The 23,436-nt window shown below is 39.6% G+C and overlaps 1 long non-coding RNA gene across 1 annotated transcript in view; it reads left to right on the top strand.

Annotated features, from left to right (window-relative positions):
- Positions 1-23,436, top strand: part of LOC122683897 — a 66,933-nt gene that overhangs the window by 14,809 nt on the left and 28,688 nt on the right. Inside the window, exon 2 of the long non-coding RNA XR_006337864.1 lies at positions 22,381-22,516. This is a non-coding gene — a long non-coding RNA (uncharacterized LOC122683897). The remainder of the gene's footprint in view (positions 1-22,380; positions 22,517-23,436) is intronic.

Raw genomic sequence — 23,436 nt, 5'->3', positions numbered from 1 at the left:
CCAATTAAGTATGAAGGGGAAAAAGATTAGTTTACAGTGGGGAAACCCTGCAAACACTTACCTTAACCAAGTGATTAAAGTTAACATCACCAATAATAGGATCTATCAACATCATGGACTCCCTGTATGATACATTGAGAAACTCACAGTATCATTTCTGTGGTATTCTTATCACATATGTATAATATGAATATAATCATTATGAATTTAATCGTAATCTGGAACCAGGATCGTAGAGCATTAGAAATAATTGGCAAAAGTTGAATGATGTCTTATAGATTAATTAATGGCATAGTATCAATGCTAATTTCCTAATTTTGAAAATTGTACATAGTTAAGTAAGTTATTAACATTTGGGGAAACTGGCTAAAGACTATATGAGAATATGTACTATATATTTTTTTTTCAACTTTTTATCAGCCTGAAATTATTTCAAAGTAAAAGATTTAAAAATTAAAACTACTGAAAAGAATAAAAAGGTATTTAAAAACTCTGTCATCTATGGTTACAAAAGTTTGTTTTAAAAGGGACAATTTACATCCTCCTCAAATAAAACAATATTTTCTTCTCAAAACAAAAACATTAAATATACATTTTACTTTATGAAAAGCTAAAATATGTACATGGAAAGATAAATTCTTTACATAAATGCTCCCCCAGATCAGTATGTTCCCTCTCTCTGACCCAGTATTTTAACTTTCCAACTATTGCTCATATTTTTAGAGGCCATGATCCAGGTAATGATGTAATTTTTCTGTAAATAAAGTTCTAGTGATAATTTGACCCCAGTGGATATTGAGTGTCTTACAGTCTAATTTTGTGTATATTGTTCAAGGCAACAGATTTCAGGGAGCTCCATTTCTGGGCAAGCTATTAGATGTCACTTAGCAGCAAAGAAGACTTGGCTCATATGCAGTAGGTACTTGTGCAATTATGAAGCTTTCATTTTAAAAAGTGAAGGTGGAAAAATGGAAATAAGATAAAGGCTCTAGAAAGGTTAGGCCAATTTTGCCAACCACATGGTTCTTTATTATTCTACAGTTACTTCACATTCTTAATATCGAATAAACTATACCGAAGCACTTTATTTCCAATAAGTAGTTAATTATGATGAATGCTTCCTGTATTCTATTTTAATGAAATGTTTTGCTTTGGAGGATTCAAATGAAAATACAGCAAGTCCCTTGAGTTTACCACTAGAGGGCAAAAGACATTAAGAAACAGGGCAAAAAAGAAGAAAAAAAAAAAACTCATGCTTTGGAGATTCTCTAATTTTAAAGTTTGAGATCTCTGGGTGCTACTTTCAAAAACGAATTTATTCCAAAAACAAATAAGAAATGTACAAATGAGGACAGGAAGAAGTTAAGAGAGGAAAACTCATGTTTTATAAGAATGAAATCCTCAAACATCTTCTCAACAATGCTCACCTACATACGTTTATTAATTAATTATTGATTTAGGTTAAACATTCAATTAAACATTGATATAGGCTGGCAGTGATAAATTGTGATGCTTCCTCTCCTGGTGACTTTGAGAAAAATATTGTCTGATCAATGCAATCGCTATCGGGAAAATGAGGAACGAGCTAGTCCAGAATCAATGAGGTCAAGGTCTCGAATTCAATTTGCGTATAGATCAGTGATCATCTCCCTAAACCAGGACCACCTCCCCAACTCCAATCAGCAAGTGCACATTTGGTTGAGGAGGAATGATGAGAGAGCGCATGTGCACAGGCATGAACCAGCAGAGCACTGGAGAACCGAATCAAAGTGCACGTTCTGTTACTGACCTTAGGCCAGTGAGATCTCACAAACGGTCGGTGTTTTGATCTTAAGAAGAAGGATTGTGTGCAAAGTAAAACAATTCAAACTTCTGCTGTTCCTTCCATCATCCTTCCTCCAACTACCCCTTTCTCATTTCTATTTTCTTTCTCACTTAATTCACAATGTTTTTTTTTTCCCCCTGTGATAGAGTGTGTACATGGAAAAGGTGGTGAATTACTGATTTTCATGGTTTAAAGAAATTATTTTAATTCTTCCACTAGTTTTGCTGCAATGGCTTGAATTAGGCTTGGAACGGAACACAATTGGTCTATCCTTATCCTCTGCATGACAAGGTACCTTACCCATTATAATGAGATCATTTGCTCCCTAATGAATAAAAATACCTAACCTTCATTTCATAAATGAGGAATTTTGAGAGAAACTGTACATATTATTTAGAATCAACTTGATATTTCTACATCCAAAATAGTCTTCGTTGGTTTGAGGGTGATCATAACTAACACTGCATTTGTACAGCGGGAAATACCAGCAGGTTTCCTCAGACTACTTCCAAATCTCTCTAAACTGGTAACGGTAAACTAGAGAGCTGAGAAAATCATCTTCACAATCTGGCCAAAACACTGGATATTAAGAGCTAATTGGGAAGGAGGAACATTGTTTAGAATGTTTACTTACATTATTCTACTATGTCTGTAATAATAGCAGTTTCTCTTTTACTTTTCAGAATAGTTCCAGAAATAATTGTATTATAGAAATGTTCTACATTGTCTTAAAATTATTAAAGTCTATTTTTTGCCTAATATAGCTCATTATTTTATTTCTACTTCCTCACCTTCAACTTTTTTGATGTATTCTACTGTTAAGATTTAGGGTTTTTTTTCTTTAGGTATGGGTGTTGTTGAGCCCCAGTTATGTCTAATTGATAAAAATCATCTTTTAAATCTGCCAATTCTGACTGTTCTTATGCTGTGATACCATTGGGAACCAAATTATTATTTAATAGAGTTGAGGGGGCTTCAGAAGAAAAACCTGCATGCCCTGGGCTCTGAGCCATCTTCCAGGAGCTGCTTGGTGTGATCCCATAGAACACTGAGCACCTAACGACTGTGAATTCATACAGGAAAAAAACATGGAGAAAAAGACCCTGTCATGAGCATAGCAGAGTTCACTTTCCCACCCCCAGTTACTCCTTCTGTATGTGTGTGCCCCTCAGGGATCCCCCAGCACATTCTCCCCTTCTTGAACTTGGGTCAGATGGAATTCTTCCTTTTCCAGGCTTGAATGACTCCCTTGCTCCAATCAGTTCAGTTCAGTCTCTCAGTCGTGTCCAACCCTTTGCAACCCCATGGGATGCATTTCACCAGGCTTCCCTGTCCATCATTTTCAGCAATATCTAAGGTTATGCTAGTTTACATACAGCGTGAATTTGTAGGAAAGTGAAGTCGCTCAGTGGTGTCCGACTCTTTGCGAGTCCATGGACTGTAGCCCACCAGGTTCCTCTGTCCGTGGAATTTTTCAGGCAAGGATACTGGAGTGGGTTACCATTTCCTTTTCCAGGGCCAATTTGTAGGACAGTCAAGCTTTGCTCACACCTGAGGATAGGAGGCTGGGGTGTATTGGAAACCATCCCACTCTATAGAATCAGATTGAGATTGAGGTCATCCCCCTCATACCTGGCGGGGCTTGAATATGCCCCACAGGTAGTAGAGACAGAAACTTCAACTACTTAGGAATATGAAGAAAATTCAGCTTCTTCATTTTCTATCACAGATCCGCTCTTCCTCAGAAACATCCACATTACCCGGTACCCTGTGGTGGAAAACACTCTTTCAAATTTGCCAATGTTAGATATTAAAGTCACTCCTTTTTAAAATGGACTCTTCCATATGCATTTTTCCTTGGATAAATGCTTAATCTTTCCAGCTTCCTCTCTCTTCCCCTGCTCTTTCTAAGGATGGAAAGGCTGGGCGGATGGGATCACATGGCAGAAAGGGCAAGGCCTACCAGAGCCCTCTGACTCCTCCATAAGTGGTCTGGTTCCCTCCAAAAATGATGTATCACTGAGTCCACATGGGTCTTTGGAATGCTAGACATTAGTTTAAATGTGTTAATTTTTTCTAAGTGATTCAAAACATTAAAACAACTTACATAAAGACAAAAACTATAAAAAGATAACACTTATTTGTTTATTCAGTAAACATGTGGTGAACCTCTACTGTGTGATGTGTATTATCTGGGATTTTCAGATACAGCAGAGGTGATCAAAACAGACAAGAAAACCACAACCAAACAAACAGGGCAGGAGAGAGGTTTAGGAGATGATGATAAGTTTACAGCAATAACTGTGGGGATGGTTTCACAGGGGTATACTTACCCTAAACACAGCAAGCCATATATACTAAATATCTACAAATTCTGATTGTCAATCAAACCTCCGAAAGTGGCTAAAAATGTGGACTATGGCCCCTGCCCTCCTACTTGGCAAGGATGGAAAAGGATGAGGAAAAAAGTGAGGTAGATAATAAACAATATACTAAATAAATAAATAAAATATAAGTAAATAATATTGTACATTAAAAGCAGACAAATAGAATAACAGGAAAAGTAGAACATAAGTTATTTCAATGGTTAAAGTTGTAATGGTTGTACCCTCTTTTGCATATTACAAACTATTGATTCATTTATTCATATTTCTCTAATTAGTTAATACCTTTCCACTGTTAAAGTAACTTTTAACCATCAACAAAAGAAATACTATCTCAGATCAGCTAAATCTGCAAATTCTGGGTTACTGAGCAATTAATTCTTAGTCAGGACCTGGGGTCTGACTGAAACTCCGGAGTGACTCAAACTTAGTCCAATGATCATCTTTCTGCCATCCCTACCTCCCTTTGTCTTTTTAGAGTCACACAGCACTTGTTAAATCAATGGGTCTTTTCAATGAGCCTACAGCTTTTACACTGTTTTCATGACTGGCAATCCGGCAAATTTTCCTGAAATGAAACATTCTTAAAAGTTTACTTGGCCAGCAAGACATACTGTGTGTCCTTTCACTATTATAATAATTTCTGCATGATTCATTAGCATTATTAGAACCAATGATGCCTTGTTAGCTTCTCTTGATAATTGGTCCATCATTCAAGAGGTTTTGTTTCCTGGAAAATGAAAGATTGAGTTTACTCTTGAGTAATGTGGTGAATCTATCTTCTTTCAAAACATTCTTTCTACACATATATTCCTATACTACTGTCACAATCTTTCTTACTCTTGGTATAGTTCTGACTCTATCAGAACTCCTGGGATTACTCACAACTCTCTTTATCTTGCCTACAAATAGAAGTGAAGAAAAATACATATCTATGCTTTATAAAGGGTCATATACTCAGTAGAAGAAAGAAGAAACTCACATCTATCAATTCCACCATTCTCCTAAAATTAATAAAATATTAAGCATATCTACTTCCTTTTGTATTACAATGTCTTTTATAACCTTTACCCTTCACAATTTTGAATATCATTATGAATTCATAGAATCATGAACTCAACTTGTTTATGAATAATTATTTTTTAATGCCAATGGCTCCAAGTTGGATAATGGGAGTATCTCAAAGCTGACTCTATTGTCCTTTCAGCACTACCCCCCTTTAAAGCACCCTTCCATTCAGATAGGAATGAAATCGTCACAGAGCTCGGATTCCTTTCACAGTGGAGAGTCAGAAAAGCAAGTGAAATCCCAGAAGGCAAAGTTGACATTATTTTACCGCTCAACCTCTTCAATGGTAGAACATGTTAAGAGTCCACATTTATATGTTTAGTTTAGCACAGATTTCCTAAGTCCATTTTATTTTCTTCTGAAGTATTTTTTAGAACATACTTAAATCCAGAATGAAACTGGGCTCTCCAGTGTTCAAATCAGTATTACCCTTCATTTTTACTTTTCAGCTGGACTTAGAACTCAAGTCCTTTTTCTATAGCTTCGACTCATTTTTCTGCTTGGGAACTGGGGAATGTTTTACAAAAGAAGGGACATCTGAGCCAGGTCTTGAAGAAACAGAATTTACCGGCAGACTGGTGTGGGGATGGGACTGAGATATAAAGGGTATTCCAGGTAAAATTAAGCATGGAAATTTTAGTACAAGGGTACAGTTTACCCTTGAACAATGCAAAGGTTAGGAACACCCACCCTCAGCGTAGTTGAAAATCTGGGTATAACTTCACAGTCAGCCCTTCATCTGCGATTCCATATCCACAGATTAACCAGTCCCAGATCATGTAGTGCTGTAGCCTGTATTTACTAAAGACAAAAATTTCACATATAAGAGGACTTATGCAGTCCATACCCATGCTGTTCAAGTGTCAACTGTATATAGGTACATCACATACAGGTCCAGAAGCATAAAAGTGACTTGGAATAAAATGATGGGAGGAGAAGGCAGTGACAAGAGATAAGCATAACACGGAATGTTTGATTAGCATAGGAGGGCATCTTGGTTGGCCACACCACGGAGTCTGATTTTCACCCAGTGACTGATCTTATGACTACATTGATTAGGTGATTTTAAGAAATGTCCTGGAAAACTAATCAGCAGAGTAAATTTATAATAGTAATTTTAAAAGAGTAACTTATTTATACCATCAACCTTCCTTCAATGGGAAGAGCTCTAGACAGAGTTAAAGAAGGAGAATTTTGTGTATAAACATTTTTAAAAGAAATCCTTGATATTTTTATAAGCTGAGGTTGATGAGTCAAGCCCTAAGGGAAATGTCGTCTCATTGTTTAAGTATGATGGTATTTACCTATCTCCTGCACCCACAGAAAAAAGGATCAGACATACTCATTGTGCCATGTCATAGCAGAATTCTAAGATAACCCCCAAGATCTCTGCCCCCGGTGTTACAAATATGATTAGGTTACATCTTTGATTAGGTTACATTATATGGCAAGAGTGAAGGGACTTTGCAGATGTAATTAAAGTCCTAAATTAATGGACAAATTCATCAAAAAGGATATTATACCCAGTGACCCTGAATTAATCAGTTGGAAGCTGTTTTAAAGAGGATTTCAGACTTCACTAAGAGTCTTTTGTTGACTCTGCAGAAGCTAGTTGCCATAAGTTCTTACAGTTAGAAGGAAACAAATTCTGACAGAAATTAGATGAGCTTGGAAGAGGAATTTGAAACTCAGATGAGACTCCAGACCTGCCTGATACCTTGACTGTAGCTCTGTGACATCCTAAGCAGAGGACCCAACTAACCTGAATCTGTACTCCTGGACCACTGAAACTGGGAGATAATACGTATGTGTTGTTTTAAGCTCTGAAATCTGTAGTAATTTGTTATGAAGGAGTAAAATTAACATACCCATAGAGTGGTAAAGAAAATCATAAAAGTGAAAGTGCTGGTTGTTCAGTCGTGTCCAACTCTTTGTGACCCCATGGGCTGCAGCCTGCCAGACTCCTTTGTCCATGGAATTCTAATGGCAAGAATACCGGCATGGGTAGCCTCTCCCTTCTCCAGGAGATCTTCCCAACCCAGGGATTGAACCCTGGTCTCCTGCATTGCAGGCAGATTCTTTACCATCTGAGCCACCTCGGAAGCCCCCAAGGAAAATCATATGCCTCTTAAAATAGGCAGTGTGGATAGTGGTTAAAGGCACAGAGCCTAAAACCAGCTTACATGGGTCCATATCCCAACATCACCCCTACTTGCTATGAAACTTCTGGCATGTTCTTTCATGCTTCCATGCCTCAGTGGCCTCATATGAAAGGAGGATAAACACAGGACTTAGCTCATAAGATTATTCTAGAGAATTAAAGGGCCTAATTTATGTAAAGTCCCTGCTGTCCTTATGTGATGCTTCCCTACTAATTAGCAATGGATCTGGATGTTAAAGTCTATCTTCATTTACCCTCTAAACAAATAAGGGTGTCATCCTATTATGAACATTCAAGGCATTTGATAAAAAGATCAAACTTATCACTTTGATAAGATTCCATAATAAATTTCATTCAGAAAAAAATACATTTTAAAGGATGAAATAATGTAAGAAAACAAGATCTCAACTTTAAAGTACAAAATCTCTTAATGTTCCCCCTCCCCCTTAAGAGCTAGAGATCAGTCACAGTTCCAAAGTAATCACTAAAAGGCATGAACAGCTGCTTCACTCTTGTTAACTGCTGCACGTTATTTCCAAGGAATTACACAGTGAATATATATATATATATATATATATATATATATATATATATATATATAAAATTGAGGGAAAAGACTTCGGGGTAGGTTCTGCTCTGATAGGTAGAAAGATAAATGCATATATAGATGTGTAGAAGAGACAGGAGATAGATATAATGGGGGGATGGATGGATGGATTAGTGGTGGGAGAGAGGGAAGGAAGAGATAGGCTGGACTCCTGATCATGAGAAATACATCTTGAATTCCCTGGGTCAAATGAATTTTTTAAAAAATCAAAACATAAAAGAAACTTTTTCTAAATCACTAAACACTGTTGATTCATAGCATTTTTTAAAATTCAGACAAAACTGAGAATGGAAAAACCTCTCCTTAATATACCTAACTAGAAGGATTTAGACAGGAATATGGAATGAAGTATATTGTTGTCAAAGACCAGATATATCAGAATCACATGAGAGAACTTAAAAAAAATTATAGATACCTAGGTTTCCTTCCAGAGAGTTTGACCAAGTCTAGAGTACAGACCAGGAAACTGTATTTTTCTCTGTGTTAGTTAAGGTAAGGTAGGCTGTAGTAACCAACAGACTCCAAATTATCAGTAGATTAACAAAGTAGAAATTAATTTCCTGCTCACAAACTTGCTCAGAGAGGCTGTTGGAGAGGCTCCCCTTCACGCAGTCACTCAGTAACCGAGACCTTTCCATCTTATGGCTGGCTCCTCCATACTGAATAGTTTCACTGGTATTTGATCTTCCACCAGGTGGAAGAAGAAATAGCATGGAGGAGCTCATGTGGAAAGTTCTAATGCATCTCACTAAAAGTGGCATGGATTTTCTCTTTTGCTCTTGTTCTTTTAAGGAGAACTTTGTTATATGGTTGCTCCTAACTGTAAGGAAGGGAGGAAAATACAGTATAGCTACTGGGCCAGTAAGTAGATTTCATTGAGCAAGAATCAGTCTCTGCTGTGAGCACCTCATGTGATTTTGATGTACAACTGGTACAAGGTTGAACCTTCATGGGAGAACTACAAATCTGAATCAAAATAATCTAGGTTCCAAACAGTCATCTGATCCTAGGCAAAATATTTCCCCTCTCTATGCAATAATCTTTTTGATTCCTCATCTTTTAAGTGAGGATTTTAAAATCCTACATCTCAAGATTCTTGTGAGATCAGCATGAGGTAATACATTTAAAACTATTAGAATAATAACTGACATTTTAGTCAATACTCATAAATAAGCAAGATAATAGTCAACATAACTACACTGTTGCTTTGGATAAAAAAGAAAGCATGACATCAGACGTAGCAGTATCAGAATAGATATATTATCCCAACTAAATTGCTGGATTGAGAAAGGTTGAGAAAGTAGAATCTTAACACAACAGAACTTGACTTCTTGCTCTCCTAAGCAAGTGTCAAGCACTTGGGCAGCTTCCCTCCAGGTGGTCATCCCAAGATCCAGTCTTTTTCTGTCTGGTGGTTCCACCTGGGGCTTTATCGGGGTGTATAGAGACACCCCGGTGACTCACTATGTGATGTGATCTGAGCTAAGAATTAGGTATCTCAGCATCAGAATATCTGACGTTCACAGAGAGAAAAATTACTGTAAGAATTAAAGTGAAAGAAATCTTAAAATATTGAGGGATTGAAAATGTTGGTAGTGTAGCTCTCAAATTGAGCTTTATAACAATCTGATTAACGCAAATTGCAATTCAGGGAGTTTGAGGTATTTTTAGATTTAACTTTTGCCACATACAAATTTGTACCACTACACCTAAAGAACCCTGTAAGCACTCAGGTCCAGAATTGGAGCTGAGCTATGCAGTACTTATCATCTGAATCAACTGATACCATCATGGATGAGTTAAATTCTATATAATTTAAAGGATTAATTTGCAGAGTAGTTCTGAAGTTTGGATTCTTGTGAGGACACTAATCAATGCAATTATATATTAGAAGCAGAGAATGATCTCTGTCTAGGATTCTTTGAACTCAGGCACAGAATTCTCTTACACTAATATCCACCTGCATTTGCAGATTTTGGGGGAGAAGTTACAGTATGTACATGACAGTGAGAAATAGCAATGTTAGTTTCTGAGAGAGACCATAAGAGAAAAATTGCATTTACAGCGGTCATTAAAAACCGTTAACATTTTTAGTAATCAACTGCTGAATAACTGAAACACAACCCCTAAGCCACAAGAGAACATCCATGCTCTCCTGGTGTTCAGATTCCAATTTGAGGAATGCACCCCTAATTAAAATAACTAAGAGGAAAATAAGTCCCTGTGTGCCTCATCTTCTTGGTTTCTCCATCATTTTCCAACTTTCCTGATTTCAAACCCCATTTCCCCTAACACCTTGGCGTATTCTCACACTTTAGATGCTGTCATCCCAACCAAATGAGCATCTCAAAACACAACTCCACTGACTTCCCTGATTCCACCCACTCACCCCTTAGAACTTGCTCTAGTTATGAAGTCTTGCTGACCTGATAAACCTATGAGGATCTGTCTCCTCCCACCATGGGCATCATTCACAATGTGGCAGTCAGTGTTCTCAACCCACTAAGTCCTCTGCTTTTGAACTCTTGCCTTCCCTAGATCAAAAATCAGGGAAGTGGGAGGAAGAGGACACTTGGGGTACCTTCTATGTACCAGTCCTTATAACATCATTTCATTACCCTGGTTCTTGGGAAATTACTTGAGCAATACAGCTTCCTCTCCTACTTCTGCAAAATGAATATGGTTACAATTTCCTAGGCTCAAATAATAGCCACTGTTTATTTAGGTCCTCACTATGTGCCTGGTTGTCTGTTACATGTTAGATGTATTACCTAATTTAATTCTTAAAACAGTCCCAGGGAGTAAGTCTTAGTATCATGCCCACATTCTTAGATGAGGAAACTAAGGCTAAGGAAGGTTAAGTGACTCAATCAATCTGGGTACAGTGCTTGAAGCATCAGAGTTTCCAGGTGATATCAACTCAGCTGATTTATTTACTTCCTAAAGTGCAATAACATGCATTAGAAAACTGTCATGGCTAGAGGCACATTTAGCATAAATGCCAGAGTCCCATTGTGTCCTTTGTTAAACAGTACTTTTGTGTTGGTTCTTTACCACAAAAGCCTACTTTACCAAAAACCAAGTAACACAAACTTAAATTTGACCTAGTTTATTAGAAATGTGGGTTGTGGTTCAATTATTCAGCAAACGCTTACTAAGAATTTAAACAGCTTTTAACAACCAGTATAAATGCAATCCTTCTCTTGTGGTCTCCCTCAGAAACTAACAGTGCTATTTGTCACTGTCATGCATATACTGTAAATCCTCCCAAATAACCTGCATATGCAGAGAGAGCTACATTCCCACAGGCACCATATTTCACATGGTGTGGATTTAAAGAGGTGTCATAGAATGGGTCTCAAGATGACGTTCCAGCTAATTCAAGCACCATTAACTTTTACATTTACTGTCCAATTTACTGGCAGTGGCAATGAAACCTTGATTTTGCTCCATAATAGTCTATATTACTTTCTTCCTGTTTAATGAATAGACCACCTCAAGGGGAGAGAATCCAGGAGTGCTGGTGTCAAGAGTATGGTCAGATCGGCCAACTAGCTGTGGTTCCCTCCACCATTTGGTACTACGTAGCTGAAATGAGAAGGTAAACAGGTGGTACAATCTTACAGCAGCCAATAGTCACCCCTGCCCTGCTGGCCACACTCCTCAGTCTGCCAGGCAGGAAGCATTCTAATAGAGACAGAAACAAGGGTCCTACACAGATGCCAATGTAAGAGCAAGCTGTTGCCTTCCTGTTTCCTATTGGGTTTTGCAGGCCTCCTTCAGCTACTCTGGGATGTTAGAATAAGCAATCTGTTTTGAGTTTGAAAAGGTCTGATGTTCCTTTATGTGGGGGTGTTCAATTCATCAGAAGAAAAAAAGTGCCAGCCCCCTGCTCTCAGTAGTGTATTATGGAAATGTAGCACATCCCACTCTGACATTTCTCTTCTGCCTCCTTAGCCCCCGTTGCAAGATTGTGGTTTCCAGATTGTTTTGCTTTTTCTTTCTCTAATTTAGTTTTACTTTTCATGCCAACAGTCTTTAGTTCAGTTTAGTTCAGTCACTCAGTGGTGTCCGACTCTTTGCGACCCCATGAACCGTAGCACACCAGGCCTCCCTGTCCGTCACCAACTCCCGGAGTTTACCCAAACTCATGTCCATTGAGTCGGTGATGCCTTCTAACCAGCTCATCCTCTGTCGTCCCCTTCTCCTCCTGCCTTCAATCTTTCCCAACATCAGGGTCTTTTCAAATGAGTCAGCCCTTCACATCAGGTGGACAAAATATTGGAGTTTCAGCTTCAACATCAGTCCTTCCAATGAACACCCAGGACTGATCTTTAGGATGGACTGGTTGGATCTCCTTGCAGTCCAAGGGACTCAAGAGTCTTCTCCAACACCACAGTTCAAAATCATCAATTCTTCTGCACTCAGCTTTCTTTGTAGTCCAACTATCAGATCCATACATGACTACTGGAAAAACCATATAGTCTTAGGTCCCATTAACTAAAGTTCTAATACTTTTGAAGCAATGGGGAAAGCTGGTCTTAGCCACCAGCCAGGGCTGGACAAATGGGTTTGCAAACGCTCCACCTTCCTGCTCTGTGCCATGTGACGCCCTGTTTCTGAGGCTCCTGGAGCACTGGATTTCAGTAGGGTTTTCCTCCCATCCCCATGGCTCTAGTTCCCAAATCTCAGATGATTAAATCCACTGCCTCCTACTTACCTCTCAGAGAAAGTCTGTCAGGCCCTTGTAGCAATGACCCTGAGGCATCTCAGGAATGCCTGACATGTGAGGTTCTGAACTCTGGCCATGTCCCCCTGGCAATTAACTCTACCTGGGGCCCTAAGCCATTTGTTGTTGTTGTTCAGTTGCTGAGTCGTGTCTGACTCTTTGAGACCCCATGGACTGCAGCACACCAGGCTTCCCTGTCCTTCACTATCTCTTGGGGTTTGCTGAAACTCACATCCATTGAGTAAGTGATGCCATCCAACAATCTCATTCTCTGTCGCCCCCTTCTCCTACCGTCAATCTTTCCCAGCATCAGGGTCTTTTCCAATGAGTTGGCTCTGCATCAGGCAGCCAAAGAATCAGAGTTGCAGCTTCAGCACCAGTCCTTCCAATGGATACTCAGTGTTTATTTCCTTTATAATTGACTGGTTTGATCTTCTTGCTCTCCAAGGAACTCTCAATAGTCTTCGCCAGACCACAGTTCAAAACCATCAGTTCTTCAGCGCTCAGGCTTCTTTATGGTCCAACTCTCACATCCATACATGACTAATGGAAAAACCATAGCTTTGAGTGCTATACTCCCAGCATTTAGGGGCAGGGTTTCCTGCTCTGCCTTGGCCCAGGCATCAACCTGCACCAGCTCTAGATCTAGCCCAAACCAACTTCCCAAAGGGTCTCTTCTCTACCCTCAAAGTCTATGGAGACTTTACCCACTTCTGGTTTTTATAACGGTTCATCTTCTAAACCACATCCACCTCTACTGTTCCCTTCCCAGTCAGGGGAGGGAAAGAGGGCAGAGGTTCTGATGTCTCCATTGCAAGTCTCTGATGGTTATCTCTTCATCTATCCTAGTAGACTATAGACTATGGAATTAAGGAGAATAAAAGATTAGTTATCCTCTGAGAACAACTTTAAGTGTTAAACTACTTGGGAGTATCTAAATCTTTAAAAGGAAAATAAGTGTAAGAAAAACAACCCACAATGAGTAAGGGTGGATTTTAAAGTTCTTAGAAGAGTTCTAGCTGGTTTTCAGATACAGGGTCTGATCATTCGAGTGGTTGCTGCAATGTAGAAATGGGAGCCAGCAGGAACCAGGGTCAGATGACTTATTTTTAGTATTTAGACAAACATCTCTGTACAATTTAGATCTGAGAAGTGGGGTTCAGGATTTGGGATTTCTAGGGAAACAAGCCCAGCCCCACTTCCTCCCAATGTGGTGGTGGAGGAGGGTGCTGCAAGTGAAACACCACATGGTTATGGACGCCCTAACTTCCTGGTGTAGTAGTTACACAGAGCAGCTTTCGTGACCTCAGGAATTTCCAGTCTTTAACAGATGAATGTGTAACATACAGACATACATCTATAAACACAAATTGTGTGTGTGTGTATATATATATCTATATATATATAGACAAATATGTTGAATCAGTGAACCACTGAACTCCTCTGCTTCATTTTTCCTGCTAACCTATTAACAACTAGAATACAGTTCTGCAGAGTCCAACTTGAAAAATGCCAAGTGTGATGGTTAACTTTATGTGTCAACTTGGCTGAGCCACAGTGCCCAAATATTTGGTCAAACATCATTCTTAAAGTTCCTGTGAGGGTGTTTTTTGTATGAGATATACATTCAAATCAGTGGACTTTGAGTAAAGCAGATTGCCCTCCTTAAGGTACGTGGACATCTTCCAATCAGCTGAAAACCTGACTAGAACAAAAGGCTTGACTTCCCCTGAGCAAGAAGGAATTCTACCAGCAAACCGCCATTGGACTTGAACTGTAACTCTATACTGATTCTTCAGCCTGCTGATCTTCCCCATCAGATTTTGGATACACCAAGCCTGCATAATTTCAGAAACCAATTTCTTAAAATAAATTTCTTTCTATATGTGTGTGCATATATACTGGTTCTGTTTCTGTGGAGAACCTTGACTAACACATTAAATTAATGTGAATTTGGAAAACAAAATGGAGTCTATTTCCAGATAGACTGTTATTCATTGTAAAAAGAGCAATAAGAACACACACATTTCTAATACTCCATACAAATAGATTCTGAGATAAAGGGCAGTTAAAAACCAGGCACTGTGATCAACTGTGAAACATATCAAAACAAAGTAAATCTTAAAGGAAAAAGCACCACCATAAGAAGTAAGGAATTAAGACATCAAATAAATTTTAAAAAATCCTTGATTCTTACTGAGGGACTATCTAAGGCAAGCCAGACAGACATGAAGCTTTAAGCTGACATGCTGGCAGAGGCTTCAACTCAGGGCTGGCTGATGTGTTCAAGCTCTCAAAATAGAACCGCGGAAAGAGGGATGTGGAGTCATGTGCTCTGCATGATAAAAGCAAAACCAGAGAAAAACTGGAGAAACCAACACCCTGAAAACACAGAGTCAGTGTAAGGATTGGAAGGGAAAGTCCTGAGATAATTCCCAGGACCCTTGCTGACCTTTTCACTGAGCACAAGATAAGGTACCAGAAGCAAGTCATCCCACCCTGTACCTTGAGATGGGATGACGTCACTTTTCCTTTATCCATGCTACTTTGACACCTCTACATTTCTTAAAGCTTATGTTAGCAATTTTTTTTTTAAAGCAATTTTTCAGATACTTTTTCTAAGTATCTGAACACCTCAACTTTGCTTAACTGGACTTATAGTCCACTCATTACCCGGCATATTAACTATATTAATTTGATTTCAATACTATGTGGTCTCCTAGAAAAATGTGATGTTTACAATAAAAACACAAAGGCATATATTCTTAAAAAGTCAAAGGAAAAAAAGTCAACAAAGTGGAAAGTGAGAGTATATTCTGTTTTAAGAAAAAAGCAATGGAAAAACAGCTAAGTTTCAAATCTAATTCAACAAGCATTAACTAGAGACTTCTTTACAAATCTGCTTCATCAGCATAGCATGGATGTTAAGAGGGGTGCCACTTCTAGTTGTGGCCTAAGATCCAGTTACTTAACTCCTCTGTGTCTCTCTTCCTCTATTTTCAGAATGGAGATAATAGGGGGAAAAAATTAAACTTCCCCTCTAACTTACCACAACTTCAAATTATTAGTTTTTTCTCCATTCCTAACCCAGTGAAAATTCCTGAAAGAAAAGTTTAGGAGAGAAAGGAGAGGCAACATTTATTGTGTACAGACTATTAGTTAGCACACTATAAATGATCTCATTTAATCACCATAAGCCTGTGAGAAAACATTTTTATCAATATACACATGAAATAGAGTCTTAGAGGCTCCAAGGCTTAGATCAGAAGCTGCAAATGACCTAAAATCTATTCTCTTGTGAAGCATAGCATGGAATAATGCTCCACAGACCAGGGTACCTAGGTCAACCAGCCTTAGAATCATTCAAAATGCCTGTTAAAACTGAAGATTTCTATTTAATTTCACACAGACCTGTTTTTAATTTCAATCTTTTGATGGCAGGAGAATTTCAATCTCTTGACAGTAGTGGTTTTCAATAAACCACTCATTGCCATGATTCCTCTGAGCCATTGGCTCACTGGTTAGGAGAATGAACTCTGAAGTTTTGCTATATTCTAATATGTGACCCAGGTCATATTACTTCCTCTCTGAGATTCTCTACCTTATCCAAAGCATGAAGATAACAGAACCCTGTAAGGTTACTATAATGATTAAATAATAGATGCACAGTGCCAAGTTCATGGTCTGGTCTGGAACATAGTAATTATTATTACCTCCACATGACATTAATTTTATTTCCTACTTGCTTTCTCATTCAACTTCAGGATTTATTAGGTTTGGTTTCCTCCCCATCATTCAACGGAAAGCAGGCAAGTGCATATCCTAAGCAGCCTCCTTGCCAAATCCAATGACCTTTTTTTTTTTTTTTTTTAAATCTTCTTCATCTCTATATCCAGTTTGCCTATCAATTAGTCATTCAAAGTGTATTGCACAACTGCTCCGGACCATGCAATGGGCCACATGTAAGGTACACAATGGTGAATATGTCAGGTGCAATCCCTACACTCATGGAGCGCCCAGGCTTGTGCGGGGACTTTGACTTCAACAAGTAACTGCATATAATCATATTAAGAAATTATACAATCAAAGAAAAGAACAGTGTGCCCTAAAAGAGAGTGACAGAAGGGATATTTCATCAAGGGGTGTCAGGGAATGTCTAGGACCAGAGAAGGCAGGTTCCTTCCCACAGAAAGAACAGCAGCAAGTGGGAAGACTATAAGGTACAAGAGAGCTTCTCACAGTGAAGGAAATAAAACAGCATCCATGTAGTTGGACAAGAGGAAGGGTGGTGTGAAATGAACCAGGAGAATAGGCATGGGCTTAGTGATACAGGGCCTTGTAAATCATGCTGAAGGTCTAGACTGAATTCCAAGGGCAACTTGGGACCACTGGAGGACTCTGAGCCAGAGGTGATACAATCACTGTGGCTGTGATCTGGAGAATGGATTAGAAGTGGGCTGGGAGAGACTGAAGTCAGTTGGTTAGGGGGTTTTGGTTATGGATGCTGAAAATGGAAGTATACACACAAGTAGTAGAAGAATCTGAGATAAGTTTTTGGTGGAAAATTGAAAGAATCTGGAGATGAACTGGATGTGGAAAATAAAGAAGAGAGAAAGAAAGTGTAGTCGCTCAGACGTGTCCAACTCTTTGCGACCCCATGGACTGTAGCCCATCAGGCTCCTCTGTCCATGGGGATTCTCTGGGCAAGAATACTGGAGTGGGTTGCCATTTCCTTCTCCAGGGGATCTTCCTGACCCAGGGATTGAACCTGGGTCTCCCTCATTGCAGGCAGATTCTTTATCATTACTCCCAAGCTCAACTTTGAGCATCAGGATGAATAGTCGAGCCATTTACCAAGAAGAGACACAAAATCACTGTCTGGGGAAAGGAACAGGATCAGTATATTTCTAGAAATCTCCAAGATGATTCCAATGGCTAGGCCCAGTTGAGAAAAATCAAACAAGAGGTGTGGTATAGAGGATAGTAGTTAAGTTTAATGACTAATGATTGTATCTTTCTTTGGAGGTAGCTTGCCTTCTTCAAAATTTGTCACTGGGGAAGCTGGCTTCCTCATTTGTAAAATGGAAATAACAACAGAACATCTGTTATGGAACTGTTGTAAACCATTAACCTTATAAAATATGTGGAACATTTTCAAGCTACCCTTCTTAATATCAGTCAGTTGAATCAGCCAGGTGCTTTCACATCTCCAAGCTCTCGCTTCTCCTCTTGCTTCTTCCATGTTGTGATATCCTATATTCTCTTCAGAGAGAGTCTTCCTTGACTACTCCCCTTACTACCACCACCCCAGCCAATCAATCAGAGTCATTTCACCTGGTGCACGATCATAGAATTTAACACATTCCGTTCCATTCAGTCGCTCAGTCGTGTCTGACTCTTTGCGATCCCATGGACTGCAGCATGCCAGGCCTCCCCATCCATCACCAACTCCCGGAGTTTACCCAAACTCCTCTCCATTGAGTTGGTGATGCCATCCAACCATTTCATCCTCTGTCATCCCCTTCTCCTTCTGCCTTCAATCTTTCCCAGCATCGGAGTCTTTACAATTATTTCTTTCTTTCTTTGTCTCCTGAACAAGACTTTAAATTTCTGGAAGTAATCGGCCTTATCTTACACAAACGTATGTCCACAGAACTTACTCTGATGTCATAGACTGAAATCCAGAATGAATTTGTTGGATTTAATTGAATTTAGTTAAGTTAAAAAACATACTACCCTCAGGGAACAGATCTTATAAACTCTGGTTTAATTATATTGTCATATGGATGCAAACACAGCAAGTTAACACTCAAGGGATATAAAAAGTTCACCCTAAATGGCTATTTAGGCACAAACTTAAGCCTAAACCAGTCATGCCAAGCATAACACCTTTCTTATCTGCCTCTCACCTCTGCTTTGTTCTTCCTGGGCAATGTGGGGCCCATGCCTTTCTGAGGAACAGAAGGGGGAAGGCAGCTGGGGAGGAAGAGACATACTCTTACAACTTTACAAAACCTTCCTTCACTCCTTAATGGGGGAAGGGAGGTAGAGAGAGCTGCTGCATGTGCCAGAAGCATGTCAGATTGGTCTGAGTCCTCTGTACCCCTGTGGCTTGGTATAGGCAGTCCAAACACCAGTAGGCAAATACCAGTGACATTACAAGCAGAGCAAACTGGCCCAGGACAATTTTGGTAAGAGACCCACGGTTTTCATCATGACCTTGTATGGAAACAAAACTTGATCTCCTTCATGCTAAAGCTTCCGGAGCTTTCAACCTCCAAAAAGCATGCATGATGGATTGGTCGTACACTAAACCAAAGTAACTTCAGAATCTGACCCCACTCATGTTAATGCTTCTGCAGACCTCAACCTCCAGAAAGTATGCAGGAGATAGTGGTCAGGCATCTGAGACTGAAATAACCTGATAAAAGGTTTGGATCCCTGAGAGAAAAGATGAAAAGAATTTGTCATTCTATTCTTTAATCTCAAGGCAAATGGGCATAGCAGGAGGCAGTTTGAAATGTATAAACTGACAGTTTTTGGAGCCAAAAAAATCTGTATCCAGTCCTGACTCATTCACTTTTTAGTTCCTATGCTCATTAAAGTTAATACTAAATAATAATGATAATAACAACAGCTAACACCAACCAGTCCATCCTAAAGGAGATCAGTCCTGGGTGTTCATTGGAAGGACTGATGTTGAAGCTGAAACTCCAGTACTTTGGCCACCTGATGTGAAGAGCTGACTCATTTGAAAAGACCCTGATGCTTGGAAAGATTGAGCGTAGGAGGAGAAGGGGATGACAGAGGATGAGATGGTTGGACTTACCAACCATCACCAACTCAATGGATATGAGTTTGGGTAGGCTCCAGGAGTTGGTGATGGACAGGGAGGCCTGGCATACTGCAGTTCATGGGGTCGCAAAGAGTCAGACACGACTGAGCGACTGAACTGAACTGAACTGAGCACTTACATATGTTTATTACATGCCAGACTGTTCTAAGTGCCTTACATATGTTAACTCATCTTGGTCCTGAGAAAAAGAAAATCCACCAAGAAGACACTTCTATCATATTTTACAGTGAAAGAAACATCACTTCACTGTTGGAATGATTGAGTAAATGGTACATGCTAGTCAACGGCAGAGCCAGGATTAAAACCCAGGCAGTGTAGGTTCTGAACCCATGTAGTCTGGCTTCAAACATGACGCTTACATCCACTGCATTTCCCTGCCTCCACGTGCCTCAGTACATCATCTGACTTTGAGAATCTATGTTTCATTGTCAAGTGGATATAATTCAAGTGGGTATAATGAGGCCAACCACAGTGACATGTTGAAGGATATGGTGTAGGGAGAACCCTGGATACCAAAGGAGCACCTAGACTAGGTCAAGTGCCTTTAATTTTCAACCTGTATGCTCATAATGTGTTCTGTGAATTCTAGGAAAATGCTAATAAAGTCAGTTATCTAGAGTATCCAAGAACAGCAAATGTATGGGTGGGTGGGTTGGACAAACTGGATGCTCCAGAATGTACTTTTCTGAAATTTTAATTGGTCCAGAAGGCAGTGTTAGTCTATAAAGTCAATTATCTCAATACTTCTAAATAAACAATGGCTTTTGCTGTCAACAGAAGCCCACCAAAGAGCAACAACCAGCTGGAGGTATGAGTCAAAAGGTGGGTGAGCCTGAGGGAAAACAATTATTTAGATCTGGAGCAGCCAGTTCCAGAAAAGTTCCTGATGTACGACCAGAACATTTCTAGAAGAGAAGAGGGAAGGCCAGTGTAATGAGAGGAACCTGCATGATCAAAGGCACTGAGGTGTGAATGAAAACTCCCTTTTCTCAGGGCTAGAGCAGAGTGAACAGTGAACAACAGTGAGGATGATGCAGGCCTGGGAAGCTGGACAGAATGATAGACGTCACACAGTGGAGTGTGGATTTCATTCTATGTGTGACAGGGAGCCACCAAGAGTTTTGGAAAGGACATCGGACTTGTGCTTTAGCAAGACAATTTGTGCAGTGTTGTGTGTGGATTAAAGGGGAAAGTATAGCCATCAGGGAGACCAATTTTGAGGTAGAAAGTATAAGGGAATTTTTTTTTCACACCAATATATTAAAATATACACCAAAATACACCACTGTATTAAAATCTTGAGAGAGAAGGACCAAATATTATTTGCACTAAGAGTGAAAATAAATCATTGCTGCCTCTAATGAGATTAAAGTAAAAAACTGTAGTTCTTAGCAAAACTGCCACATAAAATTTTAGACACACAAAGAAAATAATTGTGTAACATGCACATATTTCCACCAGAGAATGGAATCTGGACGAAGTGGGCGAAGTAAGCAAAGAAATAAACAGCGTTCAGGGCTTAAGAAATGCCTTGCTTTTCACCAAGAAGGGCCAACACTGTTTTCTTTGAATTGGCTCTTGTATTTCCTTGAAAAGAAATTGATAGTGTTGTGGAAAATTCAACTATTGAAATAACAACGAAAACTGCAACCCAATATGAGGAAACTGGTATTATGTCAAAGCAACAAGTCACTGAACTTTTGACCCGCACACCCAAAAAAGTGGAGAGAATGTTTCAAAAGAATCAAGCCTGAATAATAGAAAACAGCACACCACTTCCCCTCATCCACATCTGACCTTGGGGGGACAGACAGGAACTTGGCTAACTTAGGTCGCCCACACTGGTCATTAATTCTCCACAGAATCCAAAGCCAAATACTGTTTCTTCAAGGTCCCTCCCATGACCCTCTTTCTAAGTAACATGTCCCCTCACTGAATATTCTTCCCCATACTGATCATTCTCACTACCTGTATGGGTAATTAGTCTAAACATTTGTTCTTCTCAAACAGGGCCTTTTAACTATTCTCTAAATATTTTATGTATACATAGTTTGTTTCTCCAATTTAACAGTAAGCATTTAAAATGGGAATATTTGGGTATATTTTTATAATACTTTCACTGGGGCATACAAAAAGAAAAAACAATAAAGCAACAGTAACAATAACAGCTAAGCCAGTCTGAATGCTAGTCATGTTTTCGGCACTGTTTTAAAAGCTATACATGTATTAATCACTACAACAGCTACATAAGGCTGATGCCAGTATTGCTCTCAGTTTACACTTGCGGGAACTGAAGTATAGGAGAGGTAATCATTTTTACCACAGTTACACAGCTTGTAGGCATATGATCTCAGGAAGTCTGATACCAGAATTGTGCTTCAAAGTACCATTTAATGTATTATTTTCTTTGAATTTGAATTCAAAAAGAAATTTGAAAATCGGAGGTGCTAGGTAGGAACTGGAGACGTGAGCTGGGATCAAGTAAGGTTTGGTTTTTTAAGAATTTGAGAAACAATTTTTTCGTAGCCTCCAAAAGATTTTGTGGCCCATCACACACAGAGTCATCTTTAACTTGGACACCAAGGGAAACATGGTGTCTTGGACCTCAGCCTCCACCGTGTTGCCTCTATTGTAGTCTGCTGTCACTTACTGTGATCTGAAAATAATGTGAATAAAGCAAATACAGTGGTACTAAGCAGAAGAAGCATACCAAACAGAAAACATATTCACTTCTCTCACTTTCTATTTAGTTAATGGCTGTGACTGGCCTGTGAGAAGAGTGAGGAGAAATGACTTCAGTGGCCCCACAGGAGTTCAGAGCAGAGAAAAGGGCTTCATCAGGTCTGGCACTGTTCTTGGGCACCAAGTCCCTCGTCTACCACCAGAGTGAGTACCTGCCTCCCTTTAAGCCAGAACAGCACACCCCACTGGAAAGCAGGGCTGAGCTGGGAAAGCTACAGGTACTATCTCCAAGCTCTCCTGGTCTTTGAGGCTTTGCGTTCTAGAATGGTCTATTCATTGTGTTTCAAATTCAATTTTTCTAGTGTACAGCTTGGCGCCTTAACTTTCTAACTCTCAGGTTTCAGTATAATCTCTTCTCTAGTTCTATCCCTATGCCCACTTGAGTACCTGGCCAGCTCACCACATTCTCATGAAGGAAGGGTTTGACCATAGGTAATACCTTATCAGAGTACAGACTCAACCAACCTGCACCTTAATTCACTCCTACCCTTATCATACCCATCATGTATCACGCACAAGGCCTATTCTGGGCATAACTGGCAGCAGGGAGATTGTAATAGGACACCTGAGGCCCTACTAGGTAAGCCTCTGATAAGGACATGACAAGTGAGCCCTCAAACTACTGTGCTGCCCTGAGACCACCACGCAAGAGAGCCTGGCCAGCCTCCCTGAGGAGAGGGACCACTGCAGTCAACACACAGAACCAACCTCGAGAAATGTGAGTGAGGTCCTCTTGTCTCTGCTGTGCTGACAGATGACTGCAGCCATATCAGAAGTGACCCGAGGCAGGGCAACAAAAGAATCACCCAGCTGAGCCCTGGCTCCTCAGATCGCAGACCTTCCCTGCCCAAACTGCTAAGATGTAGTCATTTATGAGCAGATAATATTAAGTAGATTTTGGCAAGGTTTGTTACGAAGAAATAGATAACTTCTAAAATCTCCAAGTGAAAATTGAGAAAAGAATCTTAATGTCTCTTAAAGTATCACCATGATACAACATACTATCTTCTTCAACAGTCGCCATTAAACCATTAAACCGAGGTATAGTGTCTAACTTCCCTTTC

This window comes from Cervus elaphus, chromosome 3 (assembly GCF_910594005.1).
Source record: "Cervus elaphus chromosome 3, mCerEla1.1, whole genome shotgun sequence".
In the NCBI taxonomy this organism is placed as follows: domain Eukaryota; kingdom Metazoa; phylum Chordata; class Mammalia; order Artiodactyla; family Cervidae; genus Cervus; species Cervus elaphus.
The sequence above is the reverse complement of the archived record's forward strand: the minus strand, read 5'-3'. Positions and strand labels throughout refer to the sequence as shown.